This window comes from Eutrema salsugineum, unplaced genomic scaffold (assembly GCF_000478725.1).
Source record: "Eutrema salsugineum unplaced genomic scaffold, Eutsalg1_0 scaffold_3, whole genome shotgun sequence".
Lineage (NCBI taxonomy): Eukaryota > Viridiplantae > Streptophyta > Magnoliopsida > Brassicales > Brassicaceae > Eutrema > Eutrema salsugineum.
The window spans coordinates 9,963,113-9,977,812 of record NW_006256756.1 but is presented as its reverse complement, the minus strand read 5'-3'; the positions used below and the strand labels follow the sequence as shown (position 1 = coordinate 9,977,812).

The 14,700-nt window shown below is 43.1% G+C and overlaps 2 non-coding genes across 2 annotated transcripts; one reads left to right on the top strand and one right to left on the bottom strand.

Moving 5' to 3' along the window:
- The first annotated feature begins 2,853 nt into the window (after positions 1 to 2,853).
- Positions 2,854 to 2,960, top strand: LOC112085520. Its single transcript, XR_002898824.1, has one exon. It is a non-coding gene; the product is annotated as a small nucleolar RNA R71 (small nucleolar RNA).
- Positions 2,961 to 11,313: 8,353 nt separating this feature from the next.
- Positions 11,314 to 11,420, bottom strand: LOC112085685. Its single transcript, XR_002898985.1, has one exon. It is a non-coding gene; the product is annotated as a small nucleolar RNA R71 (small nucleolar RNA).
- Positions 11,421 to 14,700: the final 3,280 nt, after the last annotated feature.

Below are 14,700 nucleotides of genomic sequence, written 5' to 3'. Positions count from 1 at the left end.
ACTTTCTCTTCAATTAGATCAGAGAAAATGTGCATCATACATCTTTGAAAAGTGGCCGGTGCATTACACAAACCGAATGGCATTCTTCTATAAGCATAAGTGCCATAAGGGCAGGTGAATGTGGTTTTCTCTTGGTCTCTTGGATCTATTTGTATTTGGAAGAATCCAGAGTATCTATCGAGAAAACAGAAATAAGGATGATTAGCTAACCGTTCAAGCATTTGATCAATGAATGGTAAAGCGAAATGATCTTTTCTTGATGCAGAATTCAATTTCCTATAGTCAATGCACATGCGATGGCCGGTTATACTTCTTTGGGCTATGAGTTCATCCTTATCGTTTTTCACCACCGTGATCCCACCTTTCTTGGGCACAACGTGTACAGGAGATACCCACCGAGAGTCAGAGATTGGATATATTATCCCTGCCTCAAGGAGCTTTAGTATCTCCTTCTTAACCACCTCTTTGAGGTTCGGGTTAAGTCGACGTTGGTGCTCAATAGAAGACATGGCTTGGTCCTCCAGGTGGATCCTATGGGTGCATATATCAGGAGAGATCCCTCTAATATCAGCCAAGGAATACCTTATGGCTCTCCTGAATTTCCTTATTTCACTAAGTAATGCACGTTCCTCATGCTCAAGCAAGTTATCGTTTATGATCACAGGGAAAGTAGAGTTTAGACCTAAGAACGCATACCTGAGCCCTGTTGGTAGAGGCTTGAGCTCAACAGTGGGTGCGTCTGCCTCATTCCAATCGGCATCAAAGCTGCATTGGCCCAAAACAGCTTCCTCGGCCTTTTCCTTGTTCTCGCGCGGTATACCATCGGCCTGGGCACAAACTGTCACGGCCATGATATCCCGAGGTGTCTCCTCTGTTCCCGTGGATCCCTCGTTGTCTGAAATGTCGAGGCCACTCTTCCTGAGCTCCAAAAACCTCGCCTCAGCTCCAAGTTCCTTCGGTTGGTCCAAAAGAAGCTTGTACACCTCGCTTTCCTCGCTCAAGTACCCGTGCTCGCTTTGTTCCTGTGTTAAGACCACTTGTAACGGATCCTCTGCGTTCAACTCTTCAAGGAGCTCATCAGCTAGCTCCTCCATTACCTCCACATAGAAAACCTGACCTCCAATGGTCGGTTTCTTCATCATCTCCTTCACATTGAACTTCATAGTCTCGGAACCGATGTGTAGTTCAATCATTCCTCCTCTCACATCTATTATGGCTCCTGCGGTCGCCAAGAACGGTCGGCCCAAGATGATAGGGTCTAATGGTTCCTCGTCCATCTCAAGAACTATGAAGTCCGTGGGGATTTCTATCTCACCGATCCTCAAAGGTAGATCCTCAAGCAACCCCACCGGTAATCTAACCGATCTATCAGCTAATACAAGAGAGATCTTGGCCGGCTTGTAGCTTTTGTATCCCAATCTCTTGGCCACCGTGTAAGGCATTAAGCTCACAGAAGCTCCAAGGTCACATAAACAGTTTGAGAACTTCAGGTGACCTAAAGCACACGGCAAAGTAAAGCTGCCCGGATCGGATAGCTTCCTTGGTATAGATCTCCTTTGTATTATTGCGCTGCACTCATGACTCAGTATCACCATACCCTGGAGCTCCTTTGTCTTGTTGAGGATCGCGTCCTTTAGAAACTTCCCAAGCTGGGGTATAGCTAAGAAAGCATCTATAATGGGTAAGGTGAGTTGCGTGTTCTCCAAGTGTTTCTCAAAGACCGCCTTGGCTTTGTCTAAGATTTTCTTTTTGAAACGCCCTGGGAACGGTATCTTGGGTTGATAAGGTGGTGGTGGAACATAGGGCTTCTCAAGCTCGGTTGTCTTTTCCACCTCTTTTCCTTTGTCCTTGATCGGTTCCTTCTCTAAGACCTCTTCTTTATGCGCATCATCCGAGGCTGCCTCCCCCTCTAGTTGCTCATTGGCCTCAATGAGCTTTGTCTTAGGCGTTGGAGTTTGTAATTCCTTACCACTCCTCAATGTGATGGCGTTCACATACTCTTTAGGGTTCGGCTCCGGTTTACCTGGTAAAGCCAGGCCTCTTGATGATGTAGATGCCTGATTTTGCTTAAGCTCCCTGATATCTTGCTGCATTGTCGCGTGCTGGCTCTCCACTCTTTGCTGGCCCTGTAACAGTTGCTGTAATATCCCACAGACATCGTTCCCCATCTTATTCTGACCCGTTCCCTGAATCTGTTGTTGATTACCCATCGGCTGCGGATTGAACCCTGGTGGAAACTTGTGTTGCTGTGGTTGGTTGTTGAAGTTGTTACCCTGAGCTGCTTGATTCTGCTGAGCGTAGCCGTGCTGCTGCCCACTGAACTGTTGCTTGGGCTGGAAGTTATTCGGAAAAGGGGTTTTTGGAGCATAGCTTTGGTGTTGTTGAGCAGGGTACACTTGGTCTTGAGCGTTAGCTACATTCGGGTTTCGATAAGAGAGGTTGGGGTTATTGCCGTGGTTGTTAAACCGCTGATACCTCCGCTGATTCCCTATGTAGTTCAGCTCCTCCTGAGTTAGACCATCTTCATTAACATTGTCAAAACTTGGCCCTTGCTCATCAAACTCGCCTACAAAGTGTATTGGCTTTTGAGTCGCCATCAAAACCTTGTCAAGCTTGCTCTGAAGCTCTCTTATATCCTTTTTCATACGCTGTTCATCACTAGATCCCTCTGTATGGTTTGCTCTATCAAAGTCCTCTCCATACGTGTCATTGGACATGGCTAGGTTCTCGACTAGTTCCATTGCCGCATTGATCTCTTTCCCAAGAAAATTTCCATTTGAAGCTGTGTCGAGTTGGTTTCTGATCTTGGGGAGTGCACCTCGGTATAAAGTACTCAAGAGGGATGCCTCTGAGAAGCCGTGGTGTGGGCATTGGTTAGTATAGCTCCTAAACCGTTCCCAAGCCTCACTAAAGCTCTCGTTGTTGTGCTGCGTGAAACTTGAGATCTGATTCCTGAGCTTATCCGTGTGTGATGTGGAAAAGAACTTTGATAAGAACGCCAGTTTACACTGCTCCCATGTTTGTATAGAGCCCCTCGGTATATTCTTTTCCCACTGGTGTGCTTTATCACCGAGGCTGAAAGGGAACAAGCGTAGCTTGAAGCTATCTTCGGAGACGCCATTTATCTTGGTTAAGTCGCAAACCCGATCAAATTGATCTAGATGCTCGAGAGGGTCTTCTCCAGCCAGACCGTGGAACTTGGAGTTTTGCACCATATTGAGCAGGGAAGCTTTAACTTCAAAGTTGTTGTTTTGAACTGGTGGAGCTTGAATCCCAGCTCGGTATTGGTGCGCATTAGCTCGGTCATTCTCTCCAACACAGATTGGAGGATGTTGTCTCTAAACTTGTGGCGGTGGCGGATGAACATGATGGGCTTGTTGCTCATTTCTGTTCGCTTGGTGTTGGTTTTGCTGAGCAAGCCATTCGTTTCTTTGAGCCTGTTGCTGATTAACATAGGCTTGTTGTTCATTTCTTCCTGCGTGCGCCTGATTAGCCTGAGCCTGGTGCTCGGCCGCCTGAGCCTGTTGCTCCATTCGCTGTTGTTCTGCCATTCCAAGTCTGTCAAAGTGCCGTTCTCTCTCGCGAGCTCGCCTTTCTAATCTGTCGATGTTATCGTCGTATGGGAAAAGCGATCCTGTGCTCCGAGACCTGGTATTCATGCACCTGAAAACAAAACAAGAACTTGCAAAAGAGTTAGTAAAACAAAAGAAAGTAAAGTCTTGATCTTAAGAACAAACAAGAGAATAATGCTCCTACAAGTTGGCAACGGCGCCAATTGATAACTAAGAGTTTTGAGGCTCTTAGAAGGGTTATCAATCCCCTTCAAAGTAGTATAAGGGGTGTCAAACCAAGCTTGTAAACGAGACACTAGCCTATGTCATTTGTTCACTTAAGTCAAGACAAGAAGATAGAAGTTTGGTGACGATGATTAGCAGGCAAATAAGCAATAAAATTAAATAAAAGCAGAGATTTAAACTAATCAAGATGCAAACAACAAACAGGTGATTCAGATGATGATAATATACGATAAGGGAAGAGACTCTAGACAAGATAATAGACTCGGGTGCTTCCAAGCTAAACTAATGGGTTAATGAATTATTTTTTCAAACGATTTCATTTAACTTTGAACTCAAGGCATGTTAATCTTCTCATGAAAGTATTAAACATCTAAACTGATCCTCCTTCATACCAAAATGTCTTTTGAGAAGCACGAATCAATCAGCAATAAGATTCAGTTCAAATATGTCATTTAAGAGAACAAACTATCACTCTCGCGATGAAAGACTTTTAAACCTTTAACCGAGTGGTTCAGACATTTCTACAAACACTTTTGATGCGGGATATGCCTTAGATCGGAACCTCAAGTGATATGCTTGGATCCAGCCTAGAGATCTCGTCGGTTAAAGAATGAAACATGCAAGACTAGACACCTAAACCCACTAATCTATCTTGAAAGCACCCTAATCTACTTATCTAAAGCTGCTTAAACGACTACTCACTGATCATAACGAGCTCACTAAGTCCTTTGCAAGACGTGTAGCTGGTCATGATTAGGAGTTTAATGCTGATAATAAAAGAAGAATAAAGAAAGAACAAGATTCAGATGCAAAAACGAGATATCGGATTAGATTAATCTGGTTTCACAAAAGAGGCAAGTTATTAAACGTAAATGGAGATAAAAGATAAGATGATTAGGTTTTTGGTCCTAAAATGTATTTATAGCAAAGGGAAAGTGTCGCGGGTCAGCCCGGAACAAACCGGGTACTGAACCGCTTCCTTGGGTTGATGGGTGAGTGCCACGGTGTGTCGGAAAGTGAAGCCGAGGTCTTCATGCCGAGGTGTGCACGTGAGTCAGGATCCAGATGAAGATCTCGTGAAGAACACGTAAAGAACATGCATGAACCCAAGTCTTTGATCCATCCTCACGTGTGTGTTCTTGAGCCATTCTGTTCTTGATTCTGGGTTTGTGACAAGGGACCTCGGGATAAAATGTCGAGGGGTCATGATGTCGAGGTGCTTGGGAGAACACAGTCCGGCATGCACGCCGAGGTCATTACACCGAGGTGTACTTTCAACACTTAGTCGTTTCCAGCTTCAGTTCTTACGTATGCATGCCTCGATCTAATCATGCCAAGGCTTTGGCACGAGGTCTAGTCCAGAATACTTCCAAGATATGAGCCTCGACTTGAGTGATGCCAAGGTAGAGATACTGAGGCTTGTGAAAACACTTAGCGCGTATCGCAACTCATTTAGGCTTGTATCGACCATGTCACCTTCCGGAAGCAGTAACTTTCAGCACACGACTCCAATTGCTCTGGAACCAGTTCCACAGTCAAGATGACTCAATAAGCTCGAATTTTGGTGAAGACCGGGTAAGCTGGTTCGGACAGGAGGAGCTCCGTCCGCCATGATCTTTGAAGTTCGCCGTTCAGTTCTCGGGTACGCACAATGCTGGTGTATGCTCCGGAAGCCATATCTTTCTCTCCACTGGTCCGAATTGGATGATTCTAACTGTTCTGGAATCTTTGCTTGATTATCTCCAATTTTGGTGAAGACCTCGCCAACTGATTCGGACCGGAAGGTTCCCCGGATTGCTGATCTCTGAATTGCGCGGGCAAGGACAACTTTTGGTCGTAAAAACCTTCCCGCGGTAAGGAAAATGGCCGAGGGCTGTGTACCGCGGTAAGCTTTTTGGTCGTAAAAATCCTTGCCTCGGTCAAAAACTTGTCCCGTGGTATTTTTGCACTCGATACTCGATTCTGGCCGATCTGTAAGGTTTTTGGCCGGTAATGAGCATCCGGTAAACATTTTGCCCGAGGTTTCCGACCAGCCGGTACGAGATTTGGCCGAGAAATTCCTCCTTGTGGTTTTCACCATTTTTGACCCTTTTCTTCACCCTTTTCTTTTCTGTTCCTCTTCTTAGGCTCCAAGTGGTTTTCACCATATCAATTGGTCTCCAAAGCTCCTGATAAAGACTTCAAAACATGCAAAACTCTTTGGGACCTAATGCAAGCCCTAAGTCCTATTTTGACGCCTAAAGACTCAATTTACATGAGAAAACACATGATGAGGACTCTATAATGCAATCTAAATGATGTAAAATATAGACATTTCAATCATTACTCCCTGCAAGATGCAACCTACATGAACATGCAATCTAGACTCAATCCTAAAAATGAGAATGCAACTACATGATCATTTTTTTGTGAAAATTTTTCAGATTTTTCCATTTTTTTGGTTTTTATATGCACTTAGATGAATGCGAAATGAGACTCAACGTGAAAAGGAAAATAAGAGCAGAATAAACATGATTAGTAAACACAAAACCCCTCCCCCACACTTAGATAACACAGTCCCTTGTGTTATAAAAGCATGAAGGAGAAGTGCAAAGCAAAATCACAAAATGCAAAGAGAAAAATAAGCTAAGCTAGATGCATATTTACAAAGGTTTGGAGTGATACCTGGTGTGGTTCTTATGCAAAAGGGAAGTGAGTATCTGCACCAGATGAGTATCTACAAAGGTTTGGAGTGATACCTGGAGATGGGTTTGGCTTTGCCTGAACTCCCTTGTGCGGCATGGAGTTGTCTTGGACCAACTCACACACTTAAGTAGCACACAGGCGTCCATCAAGTTTCCATTGACGTAAACCCTTTTCTCAGCCTTCTCACATGCTTCATTCCACTTTGTCCCTGAGCCATAGCCTCCAAAAGTTACCTGGGACCTGAGAACAGCTCACAAAACCCATCAAAAGGTCCTAAAACATAAAAAGAAAGGAGAGAAAAGATTAAAAAGATTATATACAAAGATAAGCTTGAGGTGTCTCCCAAGAGCACTTTGTTTAAAATCACTAAGTTTGACTTTAAAAAACCTGTTTTTAGCTGGGGTGAGGTTGAGCACTGATGCTTTTCAGCACTTCAATGGTCCTGAGCAAGAAAGCTGAGTTGGTTTGCTGCCTTTGGGAACCATTAGACCCTTGTCCTTGAGATCCCATCTTGAGACCTTTGTCCACCAGCTCTTGAATACCATCTGGGTCTTTATCAAAGATGGCCTTTGTGAGACATGCCCTCACTTCAGCAAACAGACCTGGCTTCCCATTGCAATCCAGCTTATACTTCAGAGATCCATCATCATCAACCCAAGGACTGAGATCAAAGTCTTGGGAAGAAAGAGCAGGTTCAATACTCTTGTCTTCTGATGCTGAGCCATCATTCTTGGTGTTAATCATCCTTAGATCACTAGGTGTAGGAGACCATGAGAGCAAGATGTCTTCTTCTCTGATCAATGACCCTCCATTCTCATACTTGTAACTATTGGGGTGAGAGTCTCTCTCCTTTTCCAAAACTGAAAAAGATTGGGATCCATATAGAATTCCAGCAGTGCCCACATACTTCATCTCAAGTACTTTAGGAGGTTCTATCTCTTGAACAACTGATCCACAAAATTCAGCCAAAGGAGGTGTAACAGGGTAAAAGACATCCTTATCCATCTTTGAAAGCACCACTCTTTGAGTATCAAAGTCAATAATTGCACCAGTGGTGTTGAGAAATGAAGTTCCAAGCAATAGGGGGAGCTCTTTGGTCTTCTTCATCTTCATGATCACAAAATCAGTGGGAATTATGCATTCACCAACCTGTAGTGGATAGTTTTTCAGAAACCCATATGGTTTCTTGGAGTAGGAATCTCCAAAGGTGATAGAAGAAGGGTATGAAGTTATAGACTTGACCTTTAGCTTCTCCATCATTTCCTTAGACATTATTGATATATTCATAAATTGCATCATTTAATATACATATTCTAGTCCAAATCATGTCTTATCTCATGCATTTTAGGTCTTTAGGCATTGTTTTATGACTTAGGAGATTGCATTAGGTCCGAGAGAGTTTTGCATGTTTTGGAGTGTTAAACAGGTGCTTTTGGAGCCAATTTGGAGTGGAGGATGTGATTCAGACGAAGAAATGGAGTTGGAATGATCAAAAATGGTGAAAAGGAGCAATTTTGGGTTTCTCGGCAAAATGGTGTACTGAAGGTCGAAGGTTCTCGGCCAAAATCCTTCCCGCGGGTAGCTTTCTCGGCCAAAAACACGTACCGCGGTCAAGTCTCTCGGCCAAAATCTCCGGGTGCAGACACGTTTCCGAAATCGCCCGTCCGGGAAACCTTCCGGTCAGATTCAGCTGTCGGAGTCTTCATAAACGTTGGAGATAATTGAGTCAAGAGTTCATAACAATTGGAATCAAGGCATTTGGACCACGGAGCTGAAAGATATGGTAATCGGAAGATGAACAGGTCTCGCCCTCATTCCGGAGCAATCCGATATTCCTGAATGATCGCCTGTCCGGGGAACCTTCCGGTCCGATTCAGTTGTCAGGTGCTTTATCAAAGTTGGAGAGGTTTGGATCACGGTTCCAGAGCAAGTAAAATCATGGCATTCTTACACGTGAGCAGAGAGTTAAGCTCGTCGGAAGGTACGCTTGTCTCGCTGCCGTTTTGGACCGACCCGATGAGCTCCGAGTAATGGGAAGGACGGTGCACTTCCAGACCGAATCAGTTTACGGGGCCTTCATGAGAATCAGAGATATTTGAGTCCTATTTCCAGAACGTCATAGAACATTCAATTCGGAGCTATGAGCAGGAAGATACGGTCTCCGAAATGGACACATGTCTAGACGCCTCTCTCTGATCGTGTAAATGCACTGAAAAGATGAGCCCTCCAGGAAGCCTTCCACTTCCCAAAAACCGAAGCTTTCTTCACCAAAGTTGGAGATATATGAGTCCTCTGTCCTCTGCAACTGGAATCACTCAATTCGGAAAAGTATCGTAGAAGTTACACTCTCCAGAATGCGAAGTGGTCCAAGCTGCTCTGAATGCTGCGAGAAAGCCTTGCGACTTGGTTAACTCGCAGGCCTGAAGACGAATGCCTGGAAATTGATGCTGCGAGTTGAGAAGTGCGGGTAAGCTATCAATGGATGAGGTCTGAGGCTCCCGAGCAAGAAAATTGCTAAGTCCACAATACTGCGATTTGGGCGTGCTACCTGGGAAGCATGAAGATCAAGTCGCACATACACTCTCAATTTACTCCTAGTTAGGCGTGCTACCTGGTGAAAGAGGTCCAAGCCGCAGTAAAAAGAGGAATAGCCGAGTTGTCTAAGTCATAAAAGCTGCGGCTTAGTCGTGCTACCTGGGAACAAAGAAGACCAAGCCGCACAAATGTTCGCAATTTACTCCAAGTTGGGCGTGCTACCTGGTGAAAGAGGTCCAAGCCGCAGCAAAAAGAAGAACGGCCAAGATGTCTAAGTAACAAACCCTGCGGCTTAGTTATGCTACCTGGGAGACACTGGACCAACCCGCAGTAATTCCACTTTACCCACTAAAGCCGGGTCAGGACCCGGTTTGTTCCGGGCTGACCCGGTTCATTAGCACTTAGTATATATAGCTTTTTGGAGAAAAACCCTAGACATCTTATCTTCTACTTAGTTTTCTCTCTAGTTTTCTTTCCTTTTTAGTGTAAAACGTTTTTGATTAAGAGATATCTGAAGGGATTTGATCATTCCAAGTCTGTTTCTTATCATCTCATCATCTCATTTCTACTTCTAATCATGATTAACATCATCTCTTGCAAAAGATTAGATGGGTTCTTCATGATTAGTGAGTAGTCATCTTTTAAACATCTAGGTGTGTAGATTAGGGTGCTTAGATGTTTGATTGGTGATGTTTAGGGTTTAGATTCTCATTCCATTTCCTTAGTTAGCTGCTCCTAATGCCAGATTTCCTTGGGAAAGTGAAATCTGGGTTCATAGGCATTTCATGCACCAAAAGTGTTTGATGAAATGCCTGAATGAGCTAACTTAAAGGTTTATGCCTTTTTCATCATGGGAATGATTTGTTAAATGCATGAATGACATATTAGAACTGTTTCTTAATGCTCATTGATTCATATTTCACAAATGATGATTTGGTTTGAAAGTGGATTAGTGTAGAGATTAATGCCTTCATGAGAGGATTAGTCTAGATTAGAGTTCTAAGTTGAAATGTTTGAGATCATGTGATTGCTTGTTATGTCTTTCTGTATAAGATTCAGTCTTCTTGGTTGAGAGATTGTTTGGTCACTTATTAGGCTTGATGCATTATGCTTGCTGATTGCTTGATTATATCTAATGGTTGTTAGACTTGATTAAGTGATTTGCAAAGGGATTATTGTCATGGGAATGAATTAATCTGATTAAGAAGCCTAGACTAAAGAGTAGCAAGTGTTGCATTATGTTCTTAGCATCATGATTCAATATCTAAAGCACCCTAATCAATGATCACATCTAGAGGTTTAGCTTTTATCATTTTCTTAATCACCATCATCTTGTTTTGTTTGCTTGCTTAGTTCATTAATCATAGCTTGTTTGTTTCTTGTTTTATGCTTTCTTGTTGCTGGTTTCACAAAACTCATCTTTGATTACTTGACTTAAGAACCTATCACATAAACTAGTGCCTAACTACCACACATATGGTTTGACACCCCTTATACTACTTTGACAAGGGGATTGATAACCCATCTAAGGCCTTGAAAACCTTAGTTATCAATTGGCGCCGTTGCCATATTGTGTGGGGATTGTTAGCATTAGTTTCTGATATAGTTTTTGAGATCAAGTTTCTTTTGTTTTACTGATCACCTTTCAAGTTCTGTCTTTGTTCTCAGGTTTATGATCACAAGAAGCCAAGCCAGAAGACAAAGAGAAAGAGCTGTTCACTTGGAGAGGTTAGGAATGAATCAGCAAGTTGGGAATGAGCATCAGGCTCAAGAAGCTGATCAAGGTCAACGAGCTGGTAATGGGATTGGAATTCAGGCTCAACAGGCTCAGGTCCATCAGGGACACGCTCAGGGTAACCAAAACCAAGACCGACCTCAGGTTAATCCACCACAGCCCCACCCAAACCCACCCATACGTCATCAGCCCCAACCAGTCTTTGTTGGTGAGAATGACCGAGCTTATGCACACCAGTATGGAGCAGGAATCAGGCCACCTCCTGTCCAAAACAACAACTTTGAGGTGAAGGCCTCTTTGATCAATATGGTTCAGAATCAGAAGTTCCATGGCTTACCTATGGAGGATCCCTTGGAGCATCTGGATCAGTTTGACAGAGTTTGTGATCTCACTAAGATCAATGGGGTATCTGAAGACAGTTTCAAACTGAGATTGTTCCCATTCAGCCTTGGAGATAAGGCACATCAGTGGGAAAAGAACCTCCCAAGAGGATCCATCCACACATGGGAGCAATGCAAGATTGCCTTTCTATCCAAGTTCTTCTCAAGCTCAAGGACTGAAAAGCTAAGGAACCAGATTTCCAGCTTCACTCAACATTCTAATGAGACCTTTGGAGAAGCTTTGGAAAGGTTTAGAAGCTACACAAATCAGTGCCCACATCATGGCTTTTCAGAAGCCTCTCTCCTTAGCTCTTTGTATAGAGGAGCTCTTCCTAAGATCAGGATTCAGTTGGACACAGCATCAAATGGAAATTTCTTGGCAAAAGAAATCAATGCAGCTATGGAACTTGTTGAGAACTTAGCCATGAGCCAAGACACTTATGGGGAAGATTATGATAGAAGCTATAGAGGAGAAGATTCTGGTAGACACCAAGGGCTGGAAGAGAAGTTTAAAGTGTTGAATATAAAGCTTGACAAAGCCCTAGCTGCCACTCAAAAGCCTATACACTATGTGGGTGAGGAGAAGAGATGCTTCACAAATATCAATGAAGAGGGTCTCACTCAAGAGGAGTTGCACTTCATTGGAAATCAAAACAAGTTCAATGGTTACAACAACTTCAACAACCACCAGAACTTGTCCTATAGGAGCAACAATGTGGCCAACCCCCAAGACCAAATATACCCTCCTCAAAGCTTTGTTCAACAGCATCAGTACCAAGGTAACTCCCAAGGTCAACTGGGTTTTCAGCAACCAGCGGTTCAGAATCAAGGGAATAGCTTCACAAATCATGTCAGCCTACAGCCAAAGGCTCCACCTCCTGGTTTTGGCCCACCACCTGTTCAACAAAGTCCTGATTTCAATGTTCTTCTCCAACAGCTCTTACTAGGAAAACAAAAGATGGTATCTTACCTGGAGACACTGGGCGCTGAACTAAAGACTATTAAAAAGAACAAGGGCATCTGCACTTCTGAACCACAAGTCTCTCATCCTGGTAAAGCCCTTCAAAACTCAAAAGATTATTGCAATGCCATCTACTCCAATGAGGACCATTCAGCTGCTGTACAAGAGATTGAAGACCTCCTTTATGGTCAAGTTTGTACTGAGAATGCACACACTCAAGTGGATGAGGACACCATTATAGATGATTTCATGGGCTTCTTACATGAACTCAATGAGGACATTGAGAGAAAAAGTGTGGGGGCAGCCGGTTCAGTTCTTTCTGTTCAGCAAAGGAATGATTCAGTGTCTATTGAAACAAAGGAGCATCCAACTGGTCAAGCAAAGCTAACAGATTGTGCCTCCACCTCTGAATCAACTCAGATAAAGCCCACCTCCCTCCCAAAGCTAGGCAACCCAGGGAAGTTCACCATCTCTTGCACTCTTGGAAACTTTAGAGTTGAGAATGCCTTGTGTGATTCAGGCTCAAGTGTGAGTATAATGTCTAAAGATATGATGGAGAAGCTAAAGGTCAAGTCTATAACGTCCTACCCCTCTTCCATCACCTTTGGTGATTCCTACTCCAAGAAACCATATGGATTTTTAGAAGACTATTCACTTCAAGTTGGTGAATGTGTGATCCCCACTGATTTTGTCATCATGAAGATGAAGAAGACCAAAGAGCTCCCCCTTTTGCTTGGAACTGCATTTCTCAACACCACTGGTGCAATGATTGACTTTGATACTCAAAGAGTGGTGCTTACAAAGGTGGATAAGGATGCCTTTTACCCTTTTCAACCACATTTAGCTGAATTTTGTGGATCAGTTGTTCAAGAGATAGAACCCCCTAAGGTACTTGAGATGAAGTATGTAGGAAGTGCTGGGATTTTAGGTGGATCCCAATCTCTCTCAGCTGTGGAAATGGAAAATGAACCTCACACCAACTCTGTTTACAAGGATGGGACTGAACAGCCATTGATCAGAGAAGAAGACATCTTGCTCTCATGGTCTCCTACACTTAGTGATCTAAGGATGATTAACACCAAAAGTGATGGCTCAGCATCAGAAAAAAAGAGTATTAAACCTGATCTTTCTTCTCAAGACTTTGATCTCACTCCTTGGGTTGATGATGATGGTTCTCTGAAGTATAAGCTGGATTGCAATGGGAAGCCAGGTCTGTTTGCTGAAGTGAGGGCATGTCTCACAAGGGCCATCTTTGATAAAGACCCAGATGGTATTCAAGAGCTGGTGGACAAAGGTCTCAAGGTGGGATCTCAAGGACAAGGGTCTAATGGTTCCCAAAGGCAGCAAACCAACTCAGCTTTCTTGCTCAGGACCGTTGAAGTGCTGAAGAGCATCAGTGCTCAACCTCACCCCAGCTGAAAACAGGTTTTTCAAAGTCAAACTTAGTGACTTTAAACAAGTTCTCTTGGGAGACACCCCAAGCTTATCCTTGTATATAATCTTTTTTATTCTTTTCTCTCATTTCTTTTTATGTTTTAGGATCTTTTGATGGGTTTTGTGAGTTGGTCTCAGGTTCTAGGTGATTTTTGGAGGACATAGCTCTGTGATGAATGGAATGGAGCATGTGAGAGAGCTGAGAGAAGTGTTTTAAGGACTGAAAAACTTGGAGAACGCCTCAGTGCTACCTAGGTGTGCGGTTTGGATCAAGACAAGACCAGGCCGCAGCAAGGGAGTTCAGGCCAAGCCAAATCCATCTCCAGTGGTGTCTGGCCTCATCTGGTGCAGATACTCACTCCCCTTTTGCACAAGAACCACACCAGGTATCACTCCAAACACTTGTAAATGAGCATTTAACATTTTTCTTTATCTTTTGCATTTCATGTTTGATTTTTTTTCTCTTTCTCATGCTTTTATAACACAAGGGACTGTGTTATTTAAGTGTGGGGGAGGGGTTTTGTGTTTACTAATCATGTTTATTCTGATCTTATTTTCCTTTTCACTTTGAGTCTCATTTTGCATTCATCTAAGTGCATATAAAAACCAAAAAAAAATGGAAAAATCTGAAAAACTTTTCACAAAAAAATGCTCATGTAGTTGCATTCACATTTTAGGTTGAGTCAAGTTTGCATTTTCATATAGGTTGCATCATATGAAAATGGGAGTAATGATAGGTTCTTTCCTTGAGAGTACATCACTTTGAGAATTTGGATTAAATATGCTTGTGAAATGACTTCTGTGCTTGCAAGGCTTGAAATGGTTTGAATCTGAGAAGCAAGTTTGAATTGAACTCAACTCTAATAAGTGAAAACCTTGAACTTGACATGAAATTATCTTGTGATGCATTGTTTGAATAAGCTTGTGGATACCTATATACATATTTGAGCTAAAATCCTGTTTTTACCACCCTCTTCCTTAGCTCAAATAGCTGAGTCCACATCTGGATCAGTTTTCCTCACCTTGAACCCATCCTTCCTTCAAGCCAAATTTTTGTGTGTAATTGAAAGGCCACCTTGGATCAAACTTAGCAGAAAGTGTTAGGTTTAGAGCGACAAGGGCAAGTCTCATTGAGTGTTAAGTTCCATCATCAAGGAGCTGAGAGATTTGGTG